The sequence below is a fragment of the Petaurus breviceps genome, unplaced genomic scaffold (assembly GCF_028583685.1).
Source record: "Petaurus breviceps papuanus isolate PSGF00001 unplaced genomic scaffold, PetGlider_PUasm1.0 90625, whole genome shotgun sequence".
NCBI classification, from domain to species: domain Eukaryota; kingdom Metazoa; phylum Chordata; class Mammalia; order Diprotodontia; family Petauridae; genus Petaurus; species Petaurus breviceps.
In genome coordinates this window covers 2390127-2410328 of record NW_027187289.1, presented here as the reverse complement: position 1 = coordinate 2410328, position 20202 = coordinate 2390127, and the positions used below count along the sequence as shown (strand labels likewise).

General features: G+C 38.5%; 1 protein-coding gene across 16 annotated transcripts in view; it reads left to right on the top strand.

The window, feature by feature from the left end:
- Window positions 1-20202, top strand: part of DOCK9 (dedicator of cytokinesis 9) — a 356429-nt gene that overhangs the window by 145720 nt on the left and 190507 nt on the right. The gene's annotated exons all lie outside the window — the stretch shown is intronic.

Here is a 20202-nt window from a genome sequence, read left to right as displayed (position 1 = left end):
CAAGTAATGGGGGTACAGATGTGAAAAGAAATTGTTGCAAATTTTACACAGTGTCTAATCCCCAGATGGCACGGAGCAAGAAATGTCACTTTGCAGCAGCCAAATGGCTTCCTTTGGCCTTCGGTTTTCCTATAAAATAGAGTAAGTAATTGCTATTCAACTTTGAAGAGGTGATTTATTGTATGATAATGGGTCAGGAAGGGAGGCCATCATACTCCTGGCATGTGCCCTTCTGAGAAATCTAACTTATGCTTGGTACTCATAGAAGAAAAATGTAGTCTGGGAGAACTGGAAGGGAAGCTTCAAAAAGTAGGCCAATCCCTTCATTTGACAAATGAGAAAACGATCTTCCGCCAAGTGACTTGACTCACTCAGGTTACATGGTGAATAACTTGACGGGTCATATAGACAATAATAATTGCACAGCTACAATTTGAACCCAGGGCCTAAGACTCCAAAGCACTGTTGCCTTTGTATAATGTTAATCAGGTGCAATTCTTGCCTTCTGAGTGTATTTTCCATCTAAGGTAGAGGCATTGCAGATGTAACTAGGCTTATAAAAGATTTACTAGCAATTTAATAGGCAATTAAGAAGCATGTAAAGGTATTTAGTGCACAACCTTCTTGTTGGAGTGGTGAGCAAAAGGGAGCCTTGAGAATGCATATTTAGACAGGGTGGGGTTGAGTCAAATCACCACCCCAGACTCTTGAGAAACTATCCTGTTTATGAAAAACCTCAGGAGAAAAAGGTTCCACAAGTTCCTTTGGTAGCTCATTAGAATGCTTAACTCTTCTCCCTAAATCCCAATCCTGTAGTAGCCTAAACCTGCTATGGTTTGAGTCTTTTTTTTCTTAACCCATATCCTCACCTTAGAAACCATCTCAGCCCACATGTCATCATAACTTTTTTTCTATTCAGATTCATAAACCATATAAATTTAAGAATTTGTAAGAGAACTGTAACCATTCCCTCTACAACTTTTTTTTTTGTTTGTTTTTAATATCTGATTTCTGGAAACTAATTGTATTTGTAAGCAGTCCTCTGAACCTTTTAAAATTTTTTCTGTGTTCTACTTAAATTTTGAAGTCTATAACCATAAAAATCTTTATGTTAACTAACTGGTGGTTCACTAATGGGAATGTTTAGATCTCTGTGCTTTTAAAAATTGAGACGGAAAAGTTAATTAAGAGTGACAGAACTATAGTTGTTGCAAAGCACAAATTTTCTACCTTATAAATATAAAGGGAGACATTGCCTTATCAGAATCTGGAAATATGAATGGTTTAAATCACAGATTTAGAGTTGAAGGGTGTTGGGGGACTGAACCAACTTGTTCCCATCTTTAAGATGAGGAAACTGAGGAACAGAGAAGTCAAGGGACTTACTTAGGGTCACATGACATGTAAGTATCTGAGGTGTGTTGTTTGATTGATTCTTTTCTGGTTTTCTTTAAGATCTGTGTAAGCCTGGGCTGTATCTTTGTTTACTGATCTCTAAAATGGGAATGATAATCATTGCTGGACAAATATAGGAAATTATTATTATTATTATTATTATTTTGCTTTTTTGGAGTGGGGGAAGGTAGGGCAATTGGGGTTAAGTGACTTGCCCAAGGTCACACTTAACTTGTGTTAAGTGTCTGAGGCCGGATTTGAACGCAGGTCCTCCTGATTCCAGGGCTGGTGCTCTACTCACTGTGCCACCTAGCTGCCCCAGAAAATTCTTTAAAAGGTTATCTGTATCCACGGCAGTGAAGTTACTTAAATAATTAACTTTGTCCACAAACAAGAAAAAAAAAATGAGTAGCAGAACTAATTTTCCCTTTTTTTGGATCCCTAGTGCTTAGCACAGTGCTGGGTATGTGGTAGGGGCTTAATAAATGATTGTTGACTGCCTGTTGACTTTCACACTGGCCTGTTTTTGTCCAAGGCACTGCCATTCCTTCTGTCGCCTAAGTTTGTCATTTACACATTCCACTTCACTCCTCGGTTTCCCTCACTACACCTATCCTATCAGACACAACTCTTATGATTTTCCTCACCTACATCTCCAATCTCTTTCCTTCTACTCTCAAAACCCTACCTTAGTTCAGGCTCACTCTCATCACTTCTCATATAGATTAATTGCATTGGTCTCCCAATTAGTCTTCCTGCTGAAAGTCTGTGTTCCCTTTCATCCTCCATGAAGTGGCCAAAATGATTTTCCTTAAGCACAGATAACAACAAACACCAGCACCCCCTGTGTGCCTATGCTTGATGCTTTACAATATTATCTTATTTGGTCCTCACAACAACCCTGTGGCGTAGGTGCCGTTATTATTCCCATTTTGCAGTTGAGGAAACTGAGGCAAACAGAGGTTAAGTGGCTTTCCCAGACACAGAACCTTACAGTAAGTACATGAGACTGAATTTGAACTCGTCTTCCTGCGTCCAGACCCAGGTTCTATCATATGAGGCCACATCCCTCCCCTATTCAATTAAACTCTAGGGGCCTTCTATTGCCTTTAGGGTAAAATATAAACTCCTCTGTTTAGCTTTGAAAACCCTTTATTAACGGACCCCAACATTATGTTTTACTTCCCTTCCCTTACTTTTATGATCCAGCCTAATTGCCCTTCTCTCTGTTCCTCATACATAGCACTCCCACCCTGTGCCTTTTTACTGGCCATTTTCCATGTCTGGTATCCACCCCTGCCTCACAGTGTCCTTCTCTTCCTTTGAGACATAGCTCAAGTACTGTGTTCTACACAGAGCCTTCCCTAAGCTTCCCAAAGGCTAATGCCTTCTCTTGTAAGGTACCTTGTGTGTAACTACTTCTTATTGTATTGTATCTTCCCTGTCCCTGTCCCTCTCTCTCTCCCTCCCTCTGTCTGTCTGTCTGTCTGTCTACCTGTCTCTATCTATATACGCATATACATACATATACACATATACATATGTATTCTAGATGTAATTATTCATATATGATTGATTAATTGGAAAAGTGCTCTGGAGGCAGGGACCCCATTTCAGATGCTATTGAAATAGCCCAAGTGAGAGATGAGCTCAGACAGTGGCCTCAGTAGTATTGGTGAAAAGGAGGTGTTATATGTTAGAGATGTTATCGAGATGAAATTGGCAAGATTTCACAAGTGATTGGATTATGAGGGGGCAGTTGGTGAGGGAGAAGGAAGAGTCAAAGATAACCGAGTTATAAAGTCTGGATAACATGTCAAAATTGGGAAAGGCATGACAGGTTTTAGTGATAAGTCCAAAATTCTTTGGACTTCAAGATATAAGAGATTTAAAATGGGTTTCAGAATTCAAGGTGAATTCTTGGTAGATGAGCAAGGATCTTGGTGGTAAGATGGGTCAGGTAGGTTGAGTAACCTGGATAGAATAAAATGAGGGCAGAGTCTGAAGTTAAGAAATACTATAAGGAAGAAGCAAGAAGCCTCATTTGAGCCAACAGATGATGCTTTGTTGTCAATATGTGAGTGGAGCCAAGACTGTTGGAAATTATAGTTTGGCATCCACTTTCTAGATTGAAATCATGTTTGAAATATCTCTGTAACCTGATATTGTTTCCTCCCCAGTTTTTCTTGGAATCAGGTACTGAGGCTTTAGAAGTTCTTTTTGGAGCTTATTCATTCACTTAATAAGAGTTGTGCTGTATGTACTACTAAAACAGTGATTCTTTTGAAGGGTTTATCAAGTCTTTGGGAAAGAGACAGAGACAGTCTCATTTCAGAATGCCATCACTACCGAATGGATTCTTAGTTATATCCCCCAAGGCTAATTCTGCCTCCAAAATAAACACACCATTTTATGTTAAGTGCTGAAACTGTCTAAGGAAGAAAAGAGTAATTTAAAAGGGAAAATGAGTTCTGGTCTCTGAGATTATATATAATGATAGCTTATATTTATATAATGTTTATGGTTACTAAGTGTTATCGCAGATATTATTTCATTTGATCCTTATAAGTCGTGTGAGGTAGGAACATTATTACTACCATTTCACAAAGAAGGAAAACAGAAGTCTAAGATGCTATAACTTGCCTGAGATCATATAGCTTGTAAGAAGCAAGGTTGAACTGTACACAGTTACAGACACATTGTATCTGTGATGACTGACTTTGATAGACTGGGCTCATCTCAGCAACGCAAGGTTATGAGACAACTCCAAAGGACTCAGGATGGAAAAGGTTATCTACATCTGGAGAAAGATTTATGGAGTCTGAATGCAGATTGAAGCAAGCTACTTGCTTTCTCTCTTTTTTGTTTTGTTTTATTCCTTCTTTCTTGTTGTTCATTCCATTGGTTATAATCCTTCTTTACATAATGTTTGATGTGAAATTATTTGTAGAACCTATATTGGATTGCATGCCACAGCAGGGGGAGAGGGAGGAGGAGAGGGAAGGGGAGAACATTTGGAACTCAAAAGCTTGTGGAACTGAATGCTGCAAACTAAAAGTAAATGAATAAATAAATTAAACTTTTTAAAAAAGAAGCAAGGTTGAAGGGTATACCAGTGCATTCTTTTGGTGAAGCAGTGAATTTGGTCCAGCTTCTGTGGAAAGCATTTTGGTGGAACTATGTGCTTACTCATTGACATGGCAGTATCCCTCCCTACTAGGCATATTCCCCTAAGAGATCAAACAGGTATAGAAGGGAATTATATGCACAAAAATATTTATAGCAGTTCTTTTCATGGTAGCAAAAACTTAAAAGCTAAGGGAGTACCCATCAACTGGGGAATTATTAAAGAAATTATGGTAAATCAATTTAATGTATTATTATTACATTAGAAAAAATTTATAGTTTCAGTGGAAATTGGGAAAACTTCTGTGAACTGAGAATTGAGAGAACAATTTATACAAGGATGATACATAACCAAGAGAAAAAAAAAGCTATTTTGAAAGACTTGAGAATACTGATCCATGCGGTATCAAATTATGATTCCAGAGGGCCAACGATGAAGTTAACAGCATTCTAAAGTGCTTTTTACTAAGCTCATTAAATAAGTGATATTGGCTAAGTGCTGGGAATACAAAGATAGGCGAGACAGACAGACAAAGCAGTCCCTCAAAGTCTCTCAAGGAGCTTGCAGTCTAATGGTGGAGACAGACAGGATGCATAGAGGGTAAATTGTGGATAACCGCAGAGAGAAGGCACTAAGGTTAAGGACTGGGAAGACTTCTTATAGAAGGCAGGAGTTTCACAGAGACTTGGGTGCAGTGGATAGAGTGCCAGGAGTGGGGTTAGGAAAACTTACCTTTCTGAGTTCAAATCTGGCCTCAGACATTTACTAGCTGTGTGACTCTGGGCAAGTCACTGGACTCGGCCTCAGTTTCCTTATCTGTAAAATGAGCTGGAGAAGAAAATACCAAACCACTCTTTGTCAAGACAATCCTGAATTGGGTCACAAAGAGTTGGACATGGCTGAATAACAACCCAACAACCAACAACAAAAGGAAGCCAGGGAAGCCAAGAGATACAGAGGAGGAGGGGTAAAGTTGCAGACATGTTGGACAGCCAGTGAATAAGACCAGCTTTGGGAAGTAGAGAGGAATGTGTGATGAACAGTCAGGAGGCCAGTATCACTGCCTTGGAGAGTATGTTGTGGGGTGTAATGTGTAAGAAGACTGGAAAGGGAGGAAAGGGCTAAGTTATGAATGCCTTTATTTTTTTTTGTGCATTAAATTGTTTTATTGAAGAGAGAAATACTGTATAATTACAACTTGAGTGAGAAAAATGCAAACAATAAAGAGTGTATCTATTGTGAACAAAATACAATTATTATAGCTTCTTTAGACATACAAATATAAAGTGTTCGTTCACACCAGATGGTTCATGTGTAACAAAGTTAATGGCTTTATTTTTTTAAATAGTATTTTATTTTTTTCCATTTACACATAAAGAAAATTTTTAACATAAAAAAATTTTTGAGTTCCAGATTTTCTCCTTCCTTCCCTCCCCACCCTCTTCCCTAAAACAGTAAGTAATTTGATGTAGGTTATATATGTTATATGTGTGCAGTCATGTAAAATATTTCCATATTAGTCATGTTGTAAGAGAGGAGAAAAAAGTAATGTTGTAAGAGAAAGAAAGTGAAAATAGGATGTTTTGATCTGCATTCAGATTCCATATTTCTTTCTCTGGATGTGAATAGCATTTCCCATCATCTTAAATCATTGTATTGCCAAGAAGAGCCAAGTCATTCATAGTTGATCATCATATAGTGTTACTGTTACAATGCCCAGTGTTCTCCTGGTTCTGCTCATTTCACTTTGCATTAATTCATGTAAGTCTTTCTAGGTTTTTCTGAAATCTGCCTGCTCAACACTTCTTATAGCACAGTAGTAGTATTCCATTGCATATGAATGACTTTAAAAGCCAAATAGGATTTTGTATTTGATCCTGGAGGTAATGGGGAGCTGATTGAATGGGGGGTCTGGTGACATGGTTAGACTTGTGTTTTGAAAAAAATAAAGTTGACAGCTGTGTAGAGGATGGATTAGAGTGGGAAGAGGTGTGTGGCAGGGAGACCATCAGATTATTGCAGTAGTCCAGGAGTAAGATAATAAAGGCCTGAACTGTAGCAGCAGCAGTGTCAGAGGAGAGTTTCTACCTTTGTCATGAGAAATGTTACAAAGGTAGAAACCACAGAACCCGACCACTGATTGTATATGGTTTTGGGGGTTGAGGAGGGGGATTGAGAAGACGATGAAACCTAGGCTGTGAGGCTATTTAAGTGGGAGGATAGTGAGTCCCTCAATGGTAATAAGGAAGTTAGAAGAGAGGAGGATTTGGTGTGGAAAGAAAACAAGTTCAGTTAGGAACATATCTACTTTGAGATGCCAATATATAGTTAGAGATATGAAACTAGAGGTTAGGGCTGGCAAGCAGATCTGAGAATCACCTTCCTAGAGACAATAATAATTGAATCCATAGGGGCTAATTAAATTACTAAGTAAAATAGCATAGAAGGGAAAGAGAAAGAAAGATCAGGATAGAGCCTTGGGGAACTCAACAGTTAGCAGACTGAATTGCCAAGGCAATATTCACAGCACCAATGGCAAATATGAATAACATATTCTGAAAAACAAAATATAACAGACTCCATATAGAAGACAGAATCAAAACATTTATTCAGACACCAGAAAGCCAAATCCCAACACCAGAAAACCTAATCCATCATAGCAACAAAGAAGTTACTGTGCCATAACAGAACAGGGAGACACACCATGCCAAAGCCTTCCCACAAACAAACACTCACAAGCCTAGCTGTCTCCTTGCCTGCATTCTCTCCCCCCTCAGGTCTAACTGCTCTGACTTCCAGCTTCTTCTGGGCTCTGCTCCACCCCTTCCTGCTCCACCTATTCAGCAAAATCCTCCCACCACAGTCTCCATATGATTACATTCAGCTTATTAAGGGTCAGGGAAGATCTTCAAGTCCCCATTACTGTTACACAGACATGACCTGGATATGGTTTAGCAAAGGTGACAGAGAAGGAGAATTCAGACAGGTAGAAGAAGAGAGCAGTGGTATGAAAACCTAGAGAAAAGAGAGTATTGTGGAGAAGAGAGTGATCTACAGTGCGTCCAAAGGCTCCTGAAAGGTCAAGAAGGGTGAGGATTGAAGTGATGGACCTAATATAGAGAATGAGACACGGATTTTTGGATCTGGCCAACATAGGAATTTGCTTTACTCGATCATGCATATTTGTTATGAGGGTTTTCTTTTTCCTTTTTTTTTTTTTTAAAGTGTTCACTGGGTAGGGCCATTAGGAGGGAGAGAAAATAAATGTTAATTGGAAAACATAATTAAATTAAAACAAACAAACCAGGATTTAATTCAGGTACTTGAACCTCAAATTCAGTGCTCTATTATCCATTCCAAAATGTGAGTCCTTATTTTAATTTACTCTTAATATGGTTTGTTTCTGATTCCCTAAGCCACATTTTACTTATCTTGATATCAACCTTGGTACTTAACAAAATACTTTGTACTAGAGGATGTGTAATAATTGCTAATCCAAATTATGTAATGTGATAGCATTAATACATTTAATCCCTTTTAAATAGGATTTTTTTTATTTGTTTAGCATCAAATAATATTGAAGAGATGGAAGAATTTCTTCTTGAAATGAGTCTTATCTTTTCTTTTTGAGTCTTATCCGTGTGATATTGTCTAATATTAGACCTCCTCCCTCCTGTTCCTGTACTATACTAGCTTCCTGGGCAGTAAAAACAGAAGTGCCAGGCAGTATTTTTCCCTTCTGGGAATCTGGAATTACTAAACGATAGCGATTTCTATTGAATCCTAGTGGTGTGTACATTTTAAAGATTTATGTTAATGGCCATAGTAAAGGACAACAACCTTGGATGATGTCAGAACTATGATCAAAGGCATTGTGCTTTCTGATTTCAAAAGACTGGTTCCTTCTCCTTGACAGAAGTAGACTATAGGTATAGAATCAGACATATATCATTGGATATGGCCAGCTTGTTGATTTGTTTTTGTAAAATTTTCTTTTTCAAAAAAGGAGATTTGGTGGAGTTTAGGGAATGTATGGGGTCATAGGAAAGGGATTGTGAAGCTTAAAAAATGAGAAAATCAAGAAAATAAAAAACTTCAATAAAACATTTAAAACTTAAACAATTATGTTGAAGATTCCACATGATTTTCAGTGTTCGACATTGATTTATCGTCCAAACACAAGCTTTTATTCACTACTTGTACCCAGAAAACATAAGCAAGACCCAAGTAACAATTTAGAATTGGACCCTTTATTGGGGCCATGTTGGCTGATCAAGCCACATAGCTGGTTGATGGAGAACCTCCCAAATGGTGCAGTGGAGATCTCAGGTAAAGCCTCAGCTTATAAAGGGACGCCATGCGGCCAACCATTAGGTGTTATGTAAGCAGGACCTTGCAGAGACCAAAATCAGTGATTGGTCAGTACACACCTTGAAATTCTCTTTGACCTGGCAGCCTGCCCACCTCCATGACTGGGAGAGGGCAGAGCTAAACCTGGCAGTCTGCTCACTTCCATGAGGGAGAGCTGAGGTTGGGGGAAGGCAAAGAATGGGGCCAGGTACAACATAGTTATATGTTATGGAAATTCTCCTAAACTCTTTTTTAGAATATCATCTTAAAGTTAATAGTTTTTTCAAGACCACCCCTTCCTTTCTTATAGAATCCTTTACTTTAATTATATAACTTCTTCATTACCTTTCCAGAGGTTGTTTCCTAGGCATTGGTATGTGAATACACAAAGGATTTATGATTTCATCAGTGTGGAGAACTTCCTGAAAGGGAACTCAAATCCTTCTACCTATTCAGAGAGCAACCTTTCTTTGACTTAGTAGACAAATCCTAGGGAATTGCTTGAGGCCTGTAGAGGTTAAATGTTTTACCTGGGGTCACACAGCTAATTGGACAGGATTTGAAGACAGGATTTAAACCTTGATTTCTTGCTTTTAAGCTTAATAATATAACCATTACACCATCCTGCCTCTGTGAGATATCAGTAAAAACAACAAAATGCACACATATCCAATCTCAGCCGCCCATCTCTGAATAAGAACTCCCTCCTCTCCAAGGGAACAGATAAGTAATCATGCAGCTTCTTCTAAAAGCTCTCTAGGGATGGGGATCCCACTACCTCCCAAAGCAGTCTATTCTAATGTTGTCCAACTCCTAATTGTTAGGGAATCTTTCCTTATGCAAAACCTAAACCCGTCTCTTTATGGCTTGATCTTGGCTCCTGGTTGTTCCCTCCAAGGCAAAACACGACTGGTCAGTCTTCTTAGATTTAATTTACTAGTTAAGCCGGTCAGTCAGATCTGTGTGGGGAAAAAAAAAAAAAACTGCTTGATTGAACTGACCAGCCAATTCAGTCAAAATGATAAGTTTTCTTAGGTATGTATAAACAATGAAAGTGACTTAGAGAGTTTGGCTAAATGGTTTTCCACCTAGCTCAAAGTTGCCACGGATCTAATTTTTCATCCAGGTAATCTCAATTTGAAGGTAATCTTAATATAATATCCAGAACGACTTTGATCAGATTGTAATACTAAAAGAAGCAGTTTATGGAGAAGAAAAGATATTATTGTGAAGTTTGGATCAGGAATGCAATGGATCTTATAACTCCACATTTTCCTCTCTTCTTCTATTATTCCCTCTTGTATAGAAAATGAAAAAATAGAGCTTATAGTACAGTCTATATTTGCCAATACTTTAGTCACATATGATAATTAAATTTTTGAGAGACCTATGCAGGGTACCATGCCAGGTAGTTCATGATTCTTTCCCTAAGGAAGCATACAGTCAGGTAAGGGGAGAAAAAAATGTAAAAATAATATAAAATAGAGAAGAATCATGTTTGAAAGGTACAAAGTTCTGTCAGAGTGCATGAAAAGGAGGAATCTCTTTTGGATGAGGGATCAGGACCCCCGGGATGGGACATTGGGATTGGCATCTGAAAGATAATGGGAAGATTTTAACCCTAGAGATGTGGATAGGGAAAGGAAAAGTATTTCCTCCTTTTTTCCCTTAAAATTCAAAGGCTCATGAAAGGAAAGACATCAAGGTGGTCAAGTATGGAGTGTGTTTCAGGAATGGTGTTAGGATGCTTTGACTAGAGTAAAGTGAAGGGAAATATTATAAGCTAAATCTGGCTAAGTAGATCGGAAGCATGCTTTAGTAGTTAGTGAGGAACTTTATTAATTAAAGGGATCTGATCAAATCTATATTATCCTGGTGACATATTCTCTCATCTTTCTCAATACCTCTTTCCTGTCTCCTCATCCTTTCCCTTTCTCCTTCTTATCTCTCCCTACACTTTCAATCTCCCATCCCCCATTTCATAATAGCAAGAAGACACTCAAAGCCCTGTTACAAGAGAATTACTACAATTCCACTCTGCTCTTTTCCTCATGTGACTCCGTGGCACAAGGCATGCAGTAATCCTCCCATCCATAACTCAGTCTTGTCTGACTTTCTTCATTAGCATTCTCACTGCATCCCATTTGGATGCAGCTGACAATTACAAGCAGCTCCTTATAGGAGTTGTGGCTCATTTGAACATGCTGCAATTTAGTTTAATTCTCAATTGTTGTCATTACTGTGAATTTCCTTGTGTCTTTGTTCCAGGTCCTGTTACCTTGATAGCTTTTTATCTGGGTCACTTAAATTGTGTTCGCTTTAGAAGTTGAAGTTGGTATAATTTTTAAAAGTCATTTTTGCTCTATCAAATTTATTTTTTAAAAGAAAAAAGTTTTTGAATACTTCCATACAATTGCCAAATAGATATTCTTTAAGCACAGGTCTTACCATGTTATTCTTCTGTTCAAGATGGGTCAGTAGACTCTGCTGGGCTTAATGATGCATTTATTACAAAAAGGGTTTTTTTTTTCACCTTTTTTTGGAGAGCAATTGGGGTTAAGTGACTTGCCCAAGGTCACACAGCTAGTTTTTGTGTTAAATGTCTGAGGCCAGATTTGAACTCAGGTCTTCCTGACTCTCCAGGGTCAGTGCTCTATTCACTGCACCACCTGGCCACCCCAAAAAAGGTTCTTTTTTCCAGTGGTTTAGAAGTGAAGTGGGAGGAAGAAAATAAATACTTATTAATTGAAAAGCAATTACATTTAATGAAATTAAAAAAAAACTCCTCAAAGCCATGTCATTCTTTGGACTAGTCTGTTCTCCACACAATAGAACTTTTTATAGTGTGAAGGGAAATATATTTAGTTGTCTAGAGAGCTTGGTGTTCATTTTACATTCTTTGAAACATTCTCAGAAATCCCTGACTTGTTGTGGTTTAGTGTCCAGGAAAAGAGATTTCAAGACTGCTTCTAAATTCAGGCTAGTGGTTTATATTGAGTATTTCCTCCTTTTCCCCCTTAAAATTCAAAAGTTAAAAATGTGATTTTTTACTTCTGGACACCTTCCATTTTTTTTCCTTTTAAAAAAGGTTGCTCACAAATAGGAGTTATGAGACTTGATCCATCTTTTTTTCCCCCTCCTCCAGTCTAGCAAAGAACATTTGCAACGACTGGTAATGTCATCATCCTTTCCTCAGTTGTTGGAGGTTCTGTGTCTAAAAGGAAAAAGAAAGAAAAAATATATTTTCAAGTGTGAAGGAGATGTTTTATCTCTTTAGCACCTTAGTGATCCCTGGTCTTTAGGCTTGTCATCCTCAGCAACATGATCTCCATTCCATATCTGAGTTTGCATGACCAGAATATATGGAAAGGGACATTTTCAGAGTCAAGCTAGTATTCAATCAATCAAAAAGAATTTATTAAATGCTTTCTGTGCGCAAGGTGCTAAGGATTCAGAATGGCGATTAAAATAGTCCCTATTCAGGGAGCTTATATTCTAGCCAAAGAGACAGTGTCTACCTCTCTTCCTTGTTTCCCATGTTTACACACAATTTGAGGCATGAAGAAAAGGAAGACATCTTTTTAAAGTAGTCTCTCCCTCCTCCCCCACCTGTCTCTACCCCCCACCCCCCACTCCATGACTTGACTCATACATTCAGTACTAATCATTTGGAGTGCCCAACTAGAGGCAGTCACTCTTGAAAGCTTAGTACCTCTAGAATTGTTGAGAGTATATATAATATGCACATACATGCATGGTGTCAGACTGACATTAATTCAGTCAGATATGATGGACTCATCACCATCTATAACTACCTTCAGAAATTCTCTCTTTTCTCCATTTATTCTGATGGCCAAGAAGGTGGCTAAAGTGGAACACTTAGGGCTTGGCCAGACATCAAAGATGCCGAGGTCATCCATTGGATCCCAGACCATCACATTTGTCTTTCCCCTGGACTTTGATGACTGGAAGAGAGACTGAGGCCAGTGAGTTTGCTCAGCCCTGTCTCACTTAAATCCATTTCAGCTGAAAGTCAAGACATCACCCCACAATGTCATCGGTCCTCTTCAGAAATTGAAGATGAACAAACAACGACAACGACAACATAATGACAAGTTCTCTCTTTATATGACCACAGTTTGGATACCCGTTAGCTCAGTGGTCATTCTAACTTGTATTGTTTCCATATGAAATGAAAAAGATCTGTATTTTTAAATAAAGAGGGATATTGCCCCAGCTTGAAAAGCCCAATTGAATTTGCAGTCCCATGGGAGTATCAGATGAAATCTGTAGCTCTGTTGAGTTGAAGATTTATTCTTCTTACGTTTTAAAGCAAATATCCATTATATTTGCTGGCATCTTTTTACTCATAATAGGTATAAATGTTGTTCCATTTTCTGCTCCTACAATAAAAGGACCATGTAGGGAATGAAACTTTTATTTTTGTCTTTGTCTATCTTTATATATGCCTTTCATGTGATAGGTGCTTAATAAATTGCATGATTGATTGAATTGTGTTGAAAACAACAGCTTTAGCATTTTCAGCCTAACTGTGCCTTGTTGGGAATGAGAAATGGGGGAAATAAGGGAAGATGGTGATTGGGCTAAATATAGAAGTTTTATGGGCAGTTAGCTTGTCAGAAGAATGGTTAAGTCTGAGGAATTTCACTTAAGGAGATGAGTAAATCATAGCTGTTACATATTGCCGTCTGTTGGCTTTTCACACACAGCCAGAATGGTTGAATGATTGAGTGTGTCGGACATAGCCTGAGTCTGGTGTTGTCTGATGGAATCTGTAGTTTTCCCAGAGTTGTGATACCTTGGAAATTGATTTCATTTAGAATCCGGACATCATGTAGCCCAACCAAGAGTAGCAAATAGATTTGAAAGGGGGAAATGAATGATAGTTGGAGAGAAGTCAAAGATTATAAAAGAGTAATTAATTGGCAGGACATTTTAGAATCATCCTCTCAGGATGCCTGTCAAAGCCCTAGTGTGCTCAGGGCACTGAATGTTTAGTGTACTATTGGTCTATTTTTTTTTTTCCTCAGGAAGTGGTGGTTGGGGGGGAGCGGCTGGTGGGTTGGATTGTGTTTCTGTCTGTGTGTAAATATTTGACCTATGATGAAGGGCACTCCTCACTTTAAGCTTTGGTGTTCCTTTTATCAAAGCTCAAAGCCATCCTTCTCATCTATCCCTTTGATCATATTCATTTTATCTTTAGAATGCTGTGGAGGCACTCCTTCAAAGCCAGGTCCTTGACCCTTTGCTACCAATTTCCCTTCCAGGCCACCTTGGAATACTGAATATATATCTTCTGTCTATACTCTTGGCAAGTAGGTTGTAATGGGAAGGAATGTCAGAGCTAGTCAGGAGGGACCTTAATTCCTATCCTCAACAGTTCCCACTTATGTGATCATGGGCAAAGCAGGATCATCTCCAGTCCTCCTGATCTGTATCTTGCCACTGGACCCAGAAGGCTCTGGAGGAGAAAGTGAGGCTGGTGACTTTGCACAGTCCTGCCTCACTTAAATCCAATTCACTTTCATGCCAGGGCATCACTTTCCTGATGACAGAGAATGAAGGACAAACAGTAACATGGGCAAATGACTTCTGTAAGCCATGGTTTTCTCATGTGCAAAATGAGGAAAATAATGCCTGTTATATTTATCTTCCAGCATTGTTGTGTGGATCAAATGAGATAATATAGTGAAGCCCTTTGAAGCCTTAAAGTGAAACATCAGTGTCATCTATCTATCCTCATCATTCCCTGCACTTAACTCTTCATAACTCTTTCCTTGACTATTCTCCCCCCCTTTTTTTGGACTGCTAACCCTCCCCTCTCCTAAGTTCTGTGTTTTTCTGTCTTTCCTGATGAGGATGGGGCCTGTCTTTTGTCACATAGTAGGTGCTTAATAAATGTTTATTGACTAATAGGCAGTAATAATATTTTATTTATCTCTTGCCCTGTTTACAAACTTTTTGTCTTTGTATCCCCAGTGCTTAGCATAGTGCCTGGCGCATACTAGGAGCTTAATAAATGTTTATTGAGTGATACATGGTAGTGACATTTTATTCATCCTTTGCCCTGTTCACAAACCTTGTAATCCCAGTACTTAGCATACAGTAGGTGCTTAATAAATGCACGATTGGTTAAACTGAGTTGGGAAAAAAGCAGCTTTAACATTTTGTGTGTGGAGGTGGTAAGTAGGCTTATTACATCAACACTTAATTCTTTTTATAAGACAAGAATACATCATAAGAAGGTGATGATTTAGTTCAGCTTCCTTAACAGATGAAGAAACTTGAGTAGAGAAGAAATGTGGTTTGTCCAAGACCACTTAAGTTGGATAATCCATAGATTTAGGTCTTCAAGGAACCCTAAAGGTCTAACCCACCTAACCCAAGCTCCTCATTTTACAAATGAGAAGACTGGGCTCCTGCCCCTTAAAGATGGTATAGTACGGATTTAAATAAGTGCAGCTAGGTGGTTCAGTGAACAGAGTGCCGGTCCTGGAGTAATGAGGACCTGAGTTCAAATCTTGCCTGAGACACTTACTAGCTGTGTGACCCTAGGCAAGTGGCAAATCACTCTAGTTTCTTTGCCAAAAATACCTCAAATGAACGGAAATGATTCAAGAACAACACAATTATTATTCCCGGATGCTTAACTACCTGTATTCTTTGGGGTCCCTCATTCCTCCTCTTTAAAATGATGGAGTGAGACTAGGCAGGTCTCTGAGGATCTTTCAATCTCTAGATCTGTGATCCTATGATCATTTCATAGCTAACATTTTTAGTCCATAATCTTACTCAATAGAAATTACTCATCAACTAAATTTTATTGGTTTTTATGTGTCTTGTACTCCCTCTAGTATTTACTCAATATAGCTGATCAATAATTTTACTCGATAAAGGAATATTCCTTATTAACATATTGGGAGACTTTCCAAAACATCTCCTACATTTTAAATGATGAAAACAGTTGAGATACTCCTTACTAGCAGAAATTCAATGAATAGTATCTCACATTTAACAAATTACATGACAGATTAGCTTTATAAAATAGGAAGGCTTGTATTAAATGGGATCCAAGAGGCCTGTGGAGCAGTCTTCTACCCAACATTTGACAGCTGCCACCAGTACAATTAGTTGGCATCCCCTCCCCCTTGTATGTGCTGGAACTTTATTCTAACAACTGGCAGTTTTCAACAGTTGACACTTTCCTGGACTCAAAAAATGCTTTTCTCATGCTGCTAGTTCCTAGTAAGGATATTATGATTCAGTCATAAAATGAGTGATTTGCCTTTGCATGAAGAGCAAATATTTTTGACATACATGTATAATCTAGTCTTTTTTGTTTTCTGGTAGTTCTGAGATGAGAATTGGCTTCCAGGCAACTCTGCATTCAAGTAGAGGGGAAGAAACCCCTCTCTTGCTCAGTCAGGGTTGGACTTTCTGTTTCTTAACTCTTATTTGGATCTCTCTGTTCACATTATGATAACAAATTGTACAGGCTTTGATGAGTGGAATTTTCTTGAAAAAATTTTGAGGGAACAAATAAAAACAAATTTTGGATTTAAAACTAGAAGTGTTGGGGCGGCCAGGTAGCACAGCGAGTAAGAGCACCGGCTCCAGTGTTGAGAAGACCTGGAGATCGAATCCCGGGCTCAGACACTTAGCACCCACCCAGAAACACCTGGCCATGTAACCTTGAGCAAGTTACTTAACCCCAATTGCTTAGGGGCAGCCAGGTGGCTCAGCGAGTAAGAGCACCAGCTCCAGTGTTGGGATGACCTGGATCAAATCCTGGCTCAGATACTCAGCACCACACCCAGAAATAACTGGCTGTGTAACCTTGAGCAAGTTACTTAACCCCAATTGCTTAAAAAAAAAAAAAACAACTAGAAGTGTAAAGTTTTTCAAAGTTGGTAGAAAACTTAACCAAATTGTCAGAGCTTTAGGGATTGTCCATTCCAGAAGTGACAGTAATGCTTGAGGCAGAGAAAGAGAGACAGAGAGACAGAGATCAAAATCTTTAATATGGGACTTTTATCTTCATATTAATTTTGTGACCATTTGGTTAGAACAAAGTACTAAAGTATTAATATTTTAATAAGGAAGCCTTTTTTTGTAACCATGTTATTTTCAATAATTGCTTTCTTAAATGATTTCATTACACTCAGGGACCAATTTTTCCCCCATTGGGACATGCAGATTTTTTTTTTCTTAATGGAAGACTGAATAGAATTTTCATAGGATTCATGTGACAGTTTGCTAGAAACCTCTTGCATCTGCAGTATTAAATGAAGGCTACCCATTTATTCAAAAAACTTTCTTGGTGGAGAATTTTTGTTACATAAGAAAAGGGCTCTCACTGGGGAAAGAGGCAGGTAGAGACTTTCATTCAACAAATATTTATGAAACACTTAAGGCATGCAAAGTTCTGTGCTAAGTATAGTGAGGGCCACCTAAGATGTACAAGAGGGAGGCCCTGCTCTTAGGGAGTTTATAAGTAGAAGACTGAAAAATCATTATAGTTTCTGTGAAAGTCTTGTTGTCTACTAGATAGAGAGCCGAATTCAGAATTAGGAAGACTTTGGTGTAAGTCCAGTCTTTGTCTATAGTGGCTCTATGACTCTGGGTAAGTAACTTAATCTCTTGGTTCTTAATTCTCTAAGACTGTGAGTTGATACAGAAGGCACTGTCCTGCATTGTCTCAGGAAGCTTTAAACCAGGGGTGGGGAACCTGTGGCCTCGAGGCCACATGTGGCCCTCTACATTCTCAAGTGCAGCCCTTGGACTGAATCCAAACTTAACAGAACAAATCCCCTGGATAAAAGGATTTGTTCTGTAAAACTTGGACTCAGTCAGAAGGCTATACATACTAAGGACCTAGAGTGCCGCATGTGACCTTGAGGCAGCAGGTTCCCTACCCCTGATCTAAACCAATGGATTCACAAGTCTAACCCTGATCCCTAGAAGAATGTCCTCCATCCCTCTCATTTCTACCTCCTGACCTCCCTGACTTCCTTAAGGTCCCATTTAAAAACCTCACTTTCTACAGGAAGCCTTTTCTGATCCCCCTTAATTCCAGTGCCTTTCTTTTGTTTGTTATTTCCAGTGCATCCTATTTATAACTTGTATGGATGTCATTGTTTTCATATGGTCTTCCCTGTTAGACTGTGAGTTCCTTGAGAACAGAGACTGTCTTTGCCTTTTCCTTGTATTCCCTGTACTCTGCACAGGGCCTGGCACATAGTAGGTATTTTATAATGTTTATTGACTGACAGACTATGCCTATCTTTAAAGTTTACAAAGACATTTCCTCACAACCACTATGTAAAGTAGGTATTCCTAGTCTATTTTATTTTTTTTAATAATTTTTATCATAATTATCAATTAAACAATTAAAATATCAGTTAAATAATTAAACTAATGAATAGCAAAGGCATATATAAAACCATAAACACAAAACATGATAAGAATCTATCCGCATCAATATAAGTAGATTTAACAAGATGATAACACTCATGTCTCATATGCTTCCATATTATTTTCCAATCAAATTTTTTTTCTGCGTCTTTCTCAGGTTAGTCATGGTCAAGGTCTGTGTCCTTGCTGCTTAGTACAATCATTTCCCAGTTTCTTCCTGTCCTTTGTCATTTTTATAGCACAGTAATAAAGTGATGTAGCACAAAGTAACCCATCATTCCCTAATTTTTTTTTTTTTTTGCTGTTACAAATAAGGTCAGTATAAATATTTTTTGTACAGCTAGATTTCTCCCCACCTTTTACTCGCATTCTCAGGATACTGTCCTAACAGGAGGATCAGTGAATGGAAAGGCACGATCTATTTCACAACTCTTATTGTATATTGACAGATCATTTTCTGGAAAAATTATACCAATTTATAGGTCCACTAATAGTGTCATAGGGATCTGTCTCCTCATAACTTCCTCATTGTTGATTTTTTGTATATCTCTGTCCTCAGACACTTAACACATACTAGCCCTGTTACCTTGGGCAAGTCACTTAACCCCAATTGCCCCTCCCCCAAAAAAAGTGGTTAACTCAAAGCTTTTTTGTTTTTTTTTCATCTGATTATTATAGAAACTTCAAACAGTTTTTCAGCTGAGTTATTAAAAGTTTGTTTCTTTGAGAACTCTGTTCATGGCTTTCGGCCATTTATCTCCACTTTACTTGCCTGTGGTCACAGAACCAGAAATGTCAGAGCAAAGATTTTAACCCATGTTTCTTGACTCTCAGTCAATTCTAACCTACCAGGACTACGTTTTGAGCTATGGTTTAAAAGAGAAGGACAGGTGAAGAAGGTAGAGGGAGAAAGGGCATGAGCTGAGGCACAGAAGTGGGAAATACTCCAGGCCTGTTCTGGGAGGACTAGCTTGGCTGAAATTGGAGTAGGGAGGTAGTAAGATATGTACTTCAGCGCTCCTGCCCATGGATGTCTGACTTCATTGATAACTATCGCTCCTTTCAGTGAGGAAGATCCTAGGCTGCCCTTGTCCATCTGTCCTGTTCAGCTCTCTGCCATGTGCAGATCTGCTCCAGGAGGCCTGCCCAACTTGCAGGCCAGTCCTTCTGTCATTTCACATGGGAACCAGTGAAGCACCTCAGCTGGGTATGTGCTATCCCTAGCTCTCGTAACATGGCTGGTCAGTTTGCTTTTCCTCTCATACATTTCCCTAATGACATCCTTTAGAGTGCTTCTCCTGTGCAGATGGAAGAGTGAGAGAAACAGCTGAAAAGGTAGATGGGGTGAGGTTTTGGAAGGCTTTGAATACCTTAGTGACCTGACCTCTTACTACCTTTCCCGTCTTCTGATGCCCTATTCCCCTCCACATAGTTTGAAATCTAGTGAAAGATTATTTTGGTGACTATATGAAAGGATAGTTTACAGGGAGGCTAGTAACAATAAGGAAAACCTGTTGGGTGAGTACTTTAGCAGCCCAAGAGGATGGTTGTGAGGGTCTTGAGTAGGGTGGCAATGATGTAAATAGAGAGTAATGGACAGATATGAGAACTGATTGAGAAGTTGAATAAATAGAACACATTTATGCTTGTGCTTCTGGTCTCCTGTTTTTTTAACTTTTGTTTATGGTATATAAAACATGAATGAATATCATCAAAATTCAAATTCTCTTTAGATTATATATTTGCCTTTTAAAATATAAATCTATCTACTATTCATCCTAATGTTTTCCTACCCATGGATTATACATTCAAACAGAGAACTATGGGTTTTTTAGGGATTTATTTTCCTCTTGAAAGAAAAATGTGCAGATGGCATATTACATAGTTCAATGAAT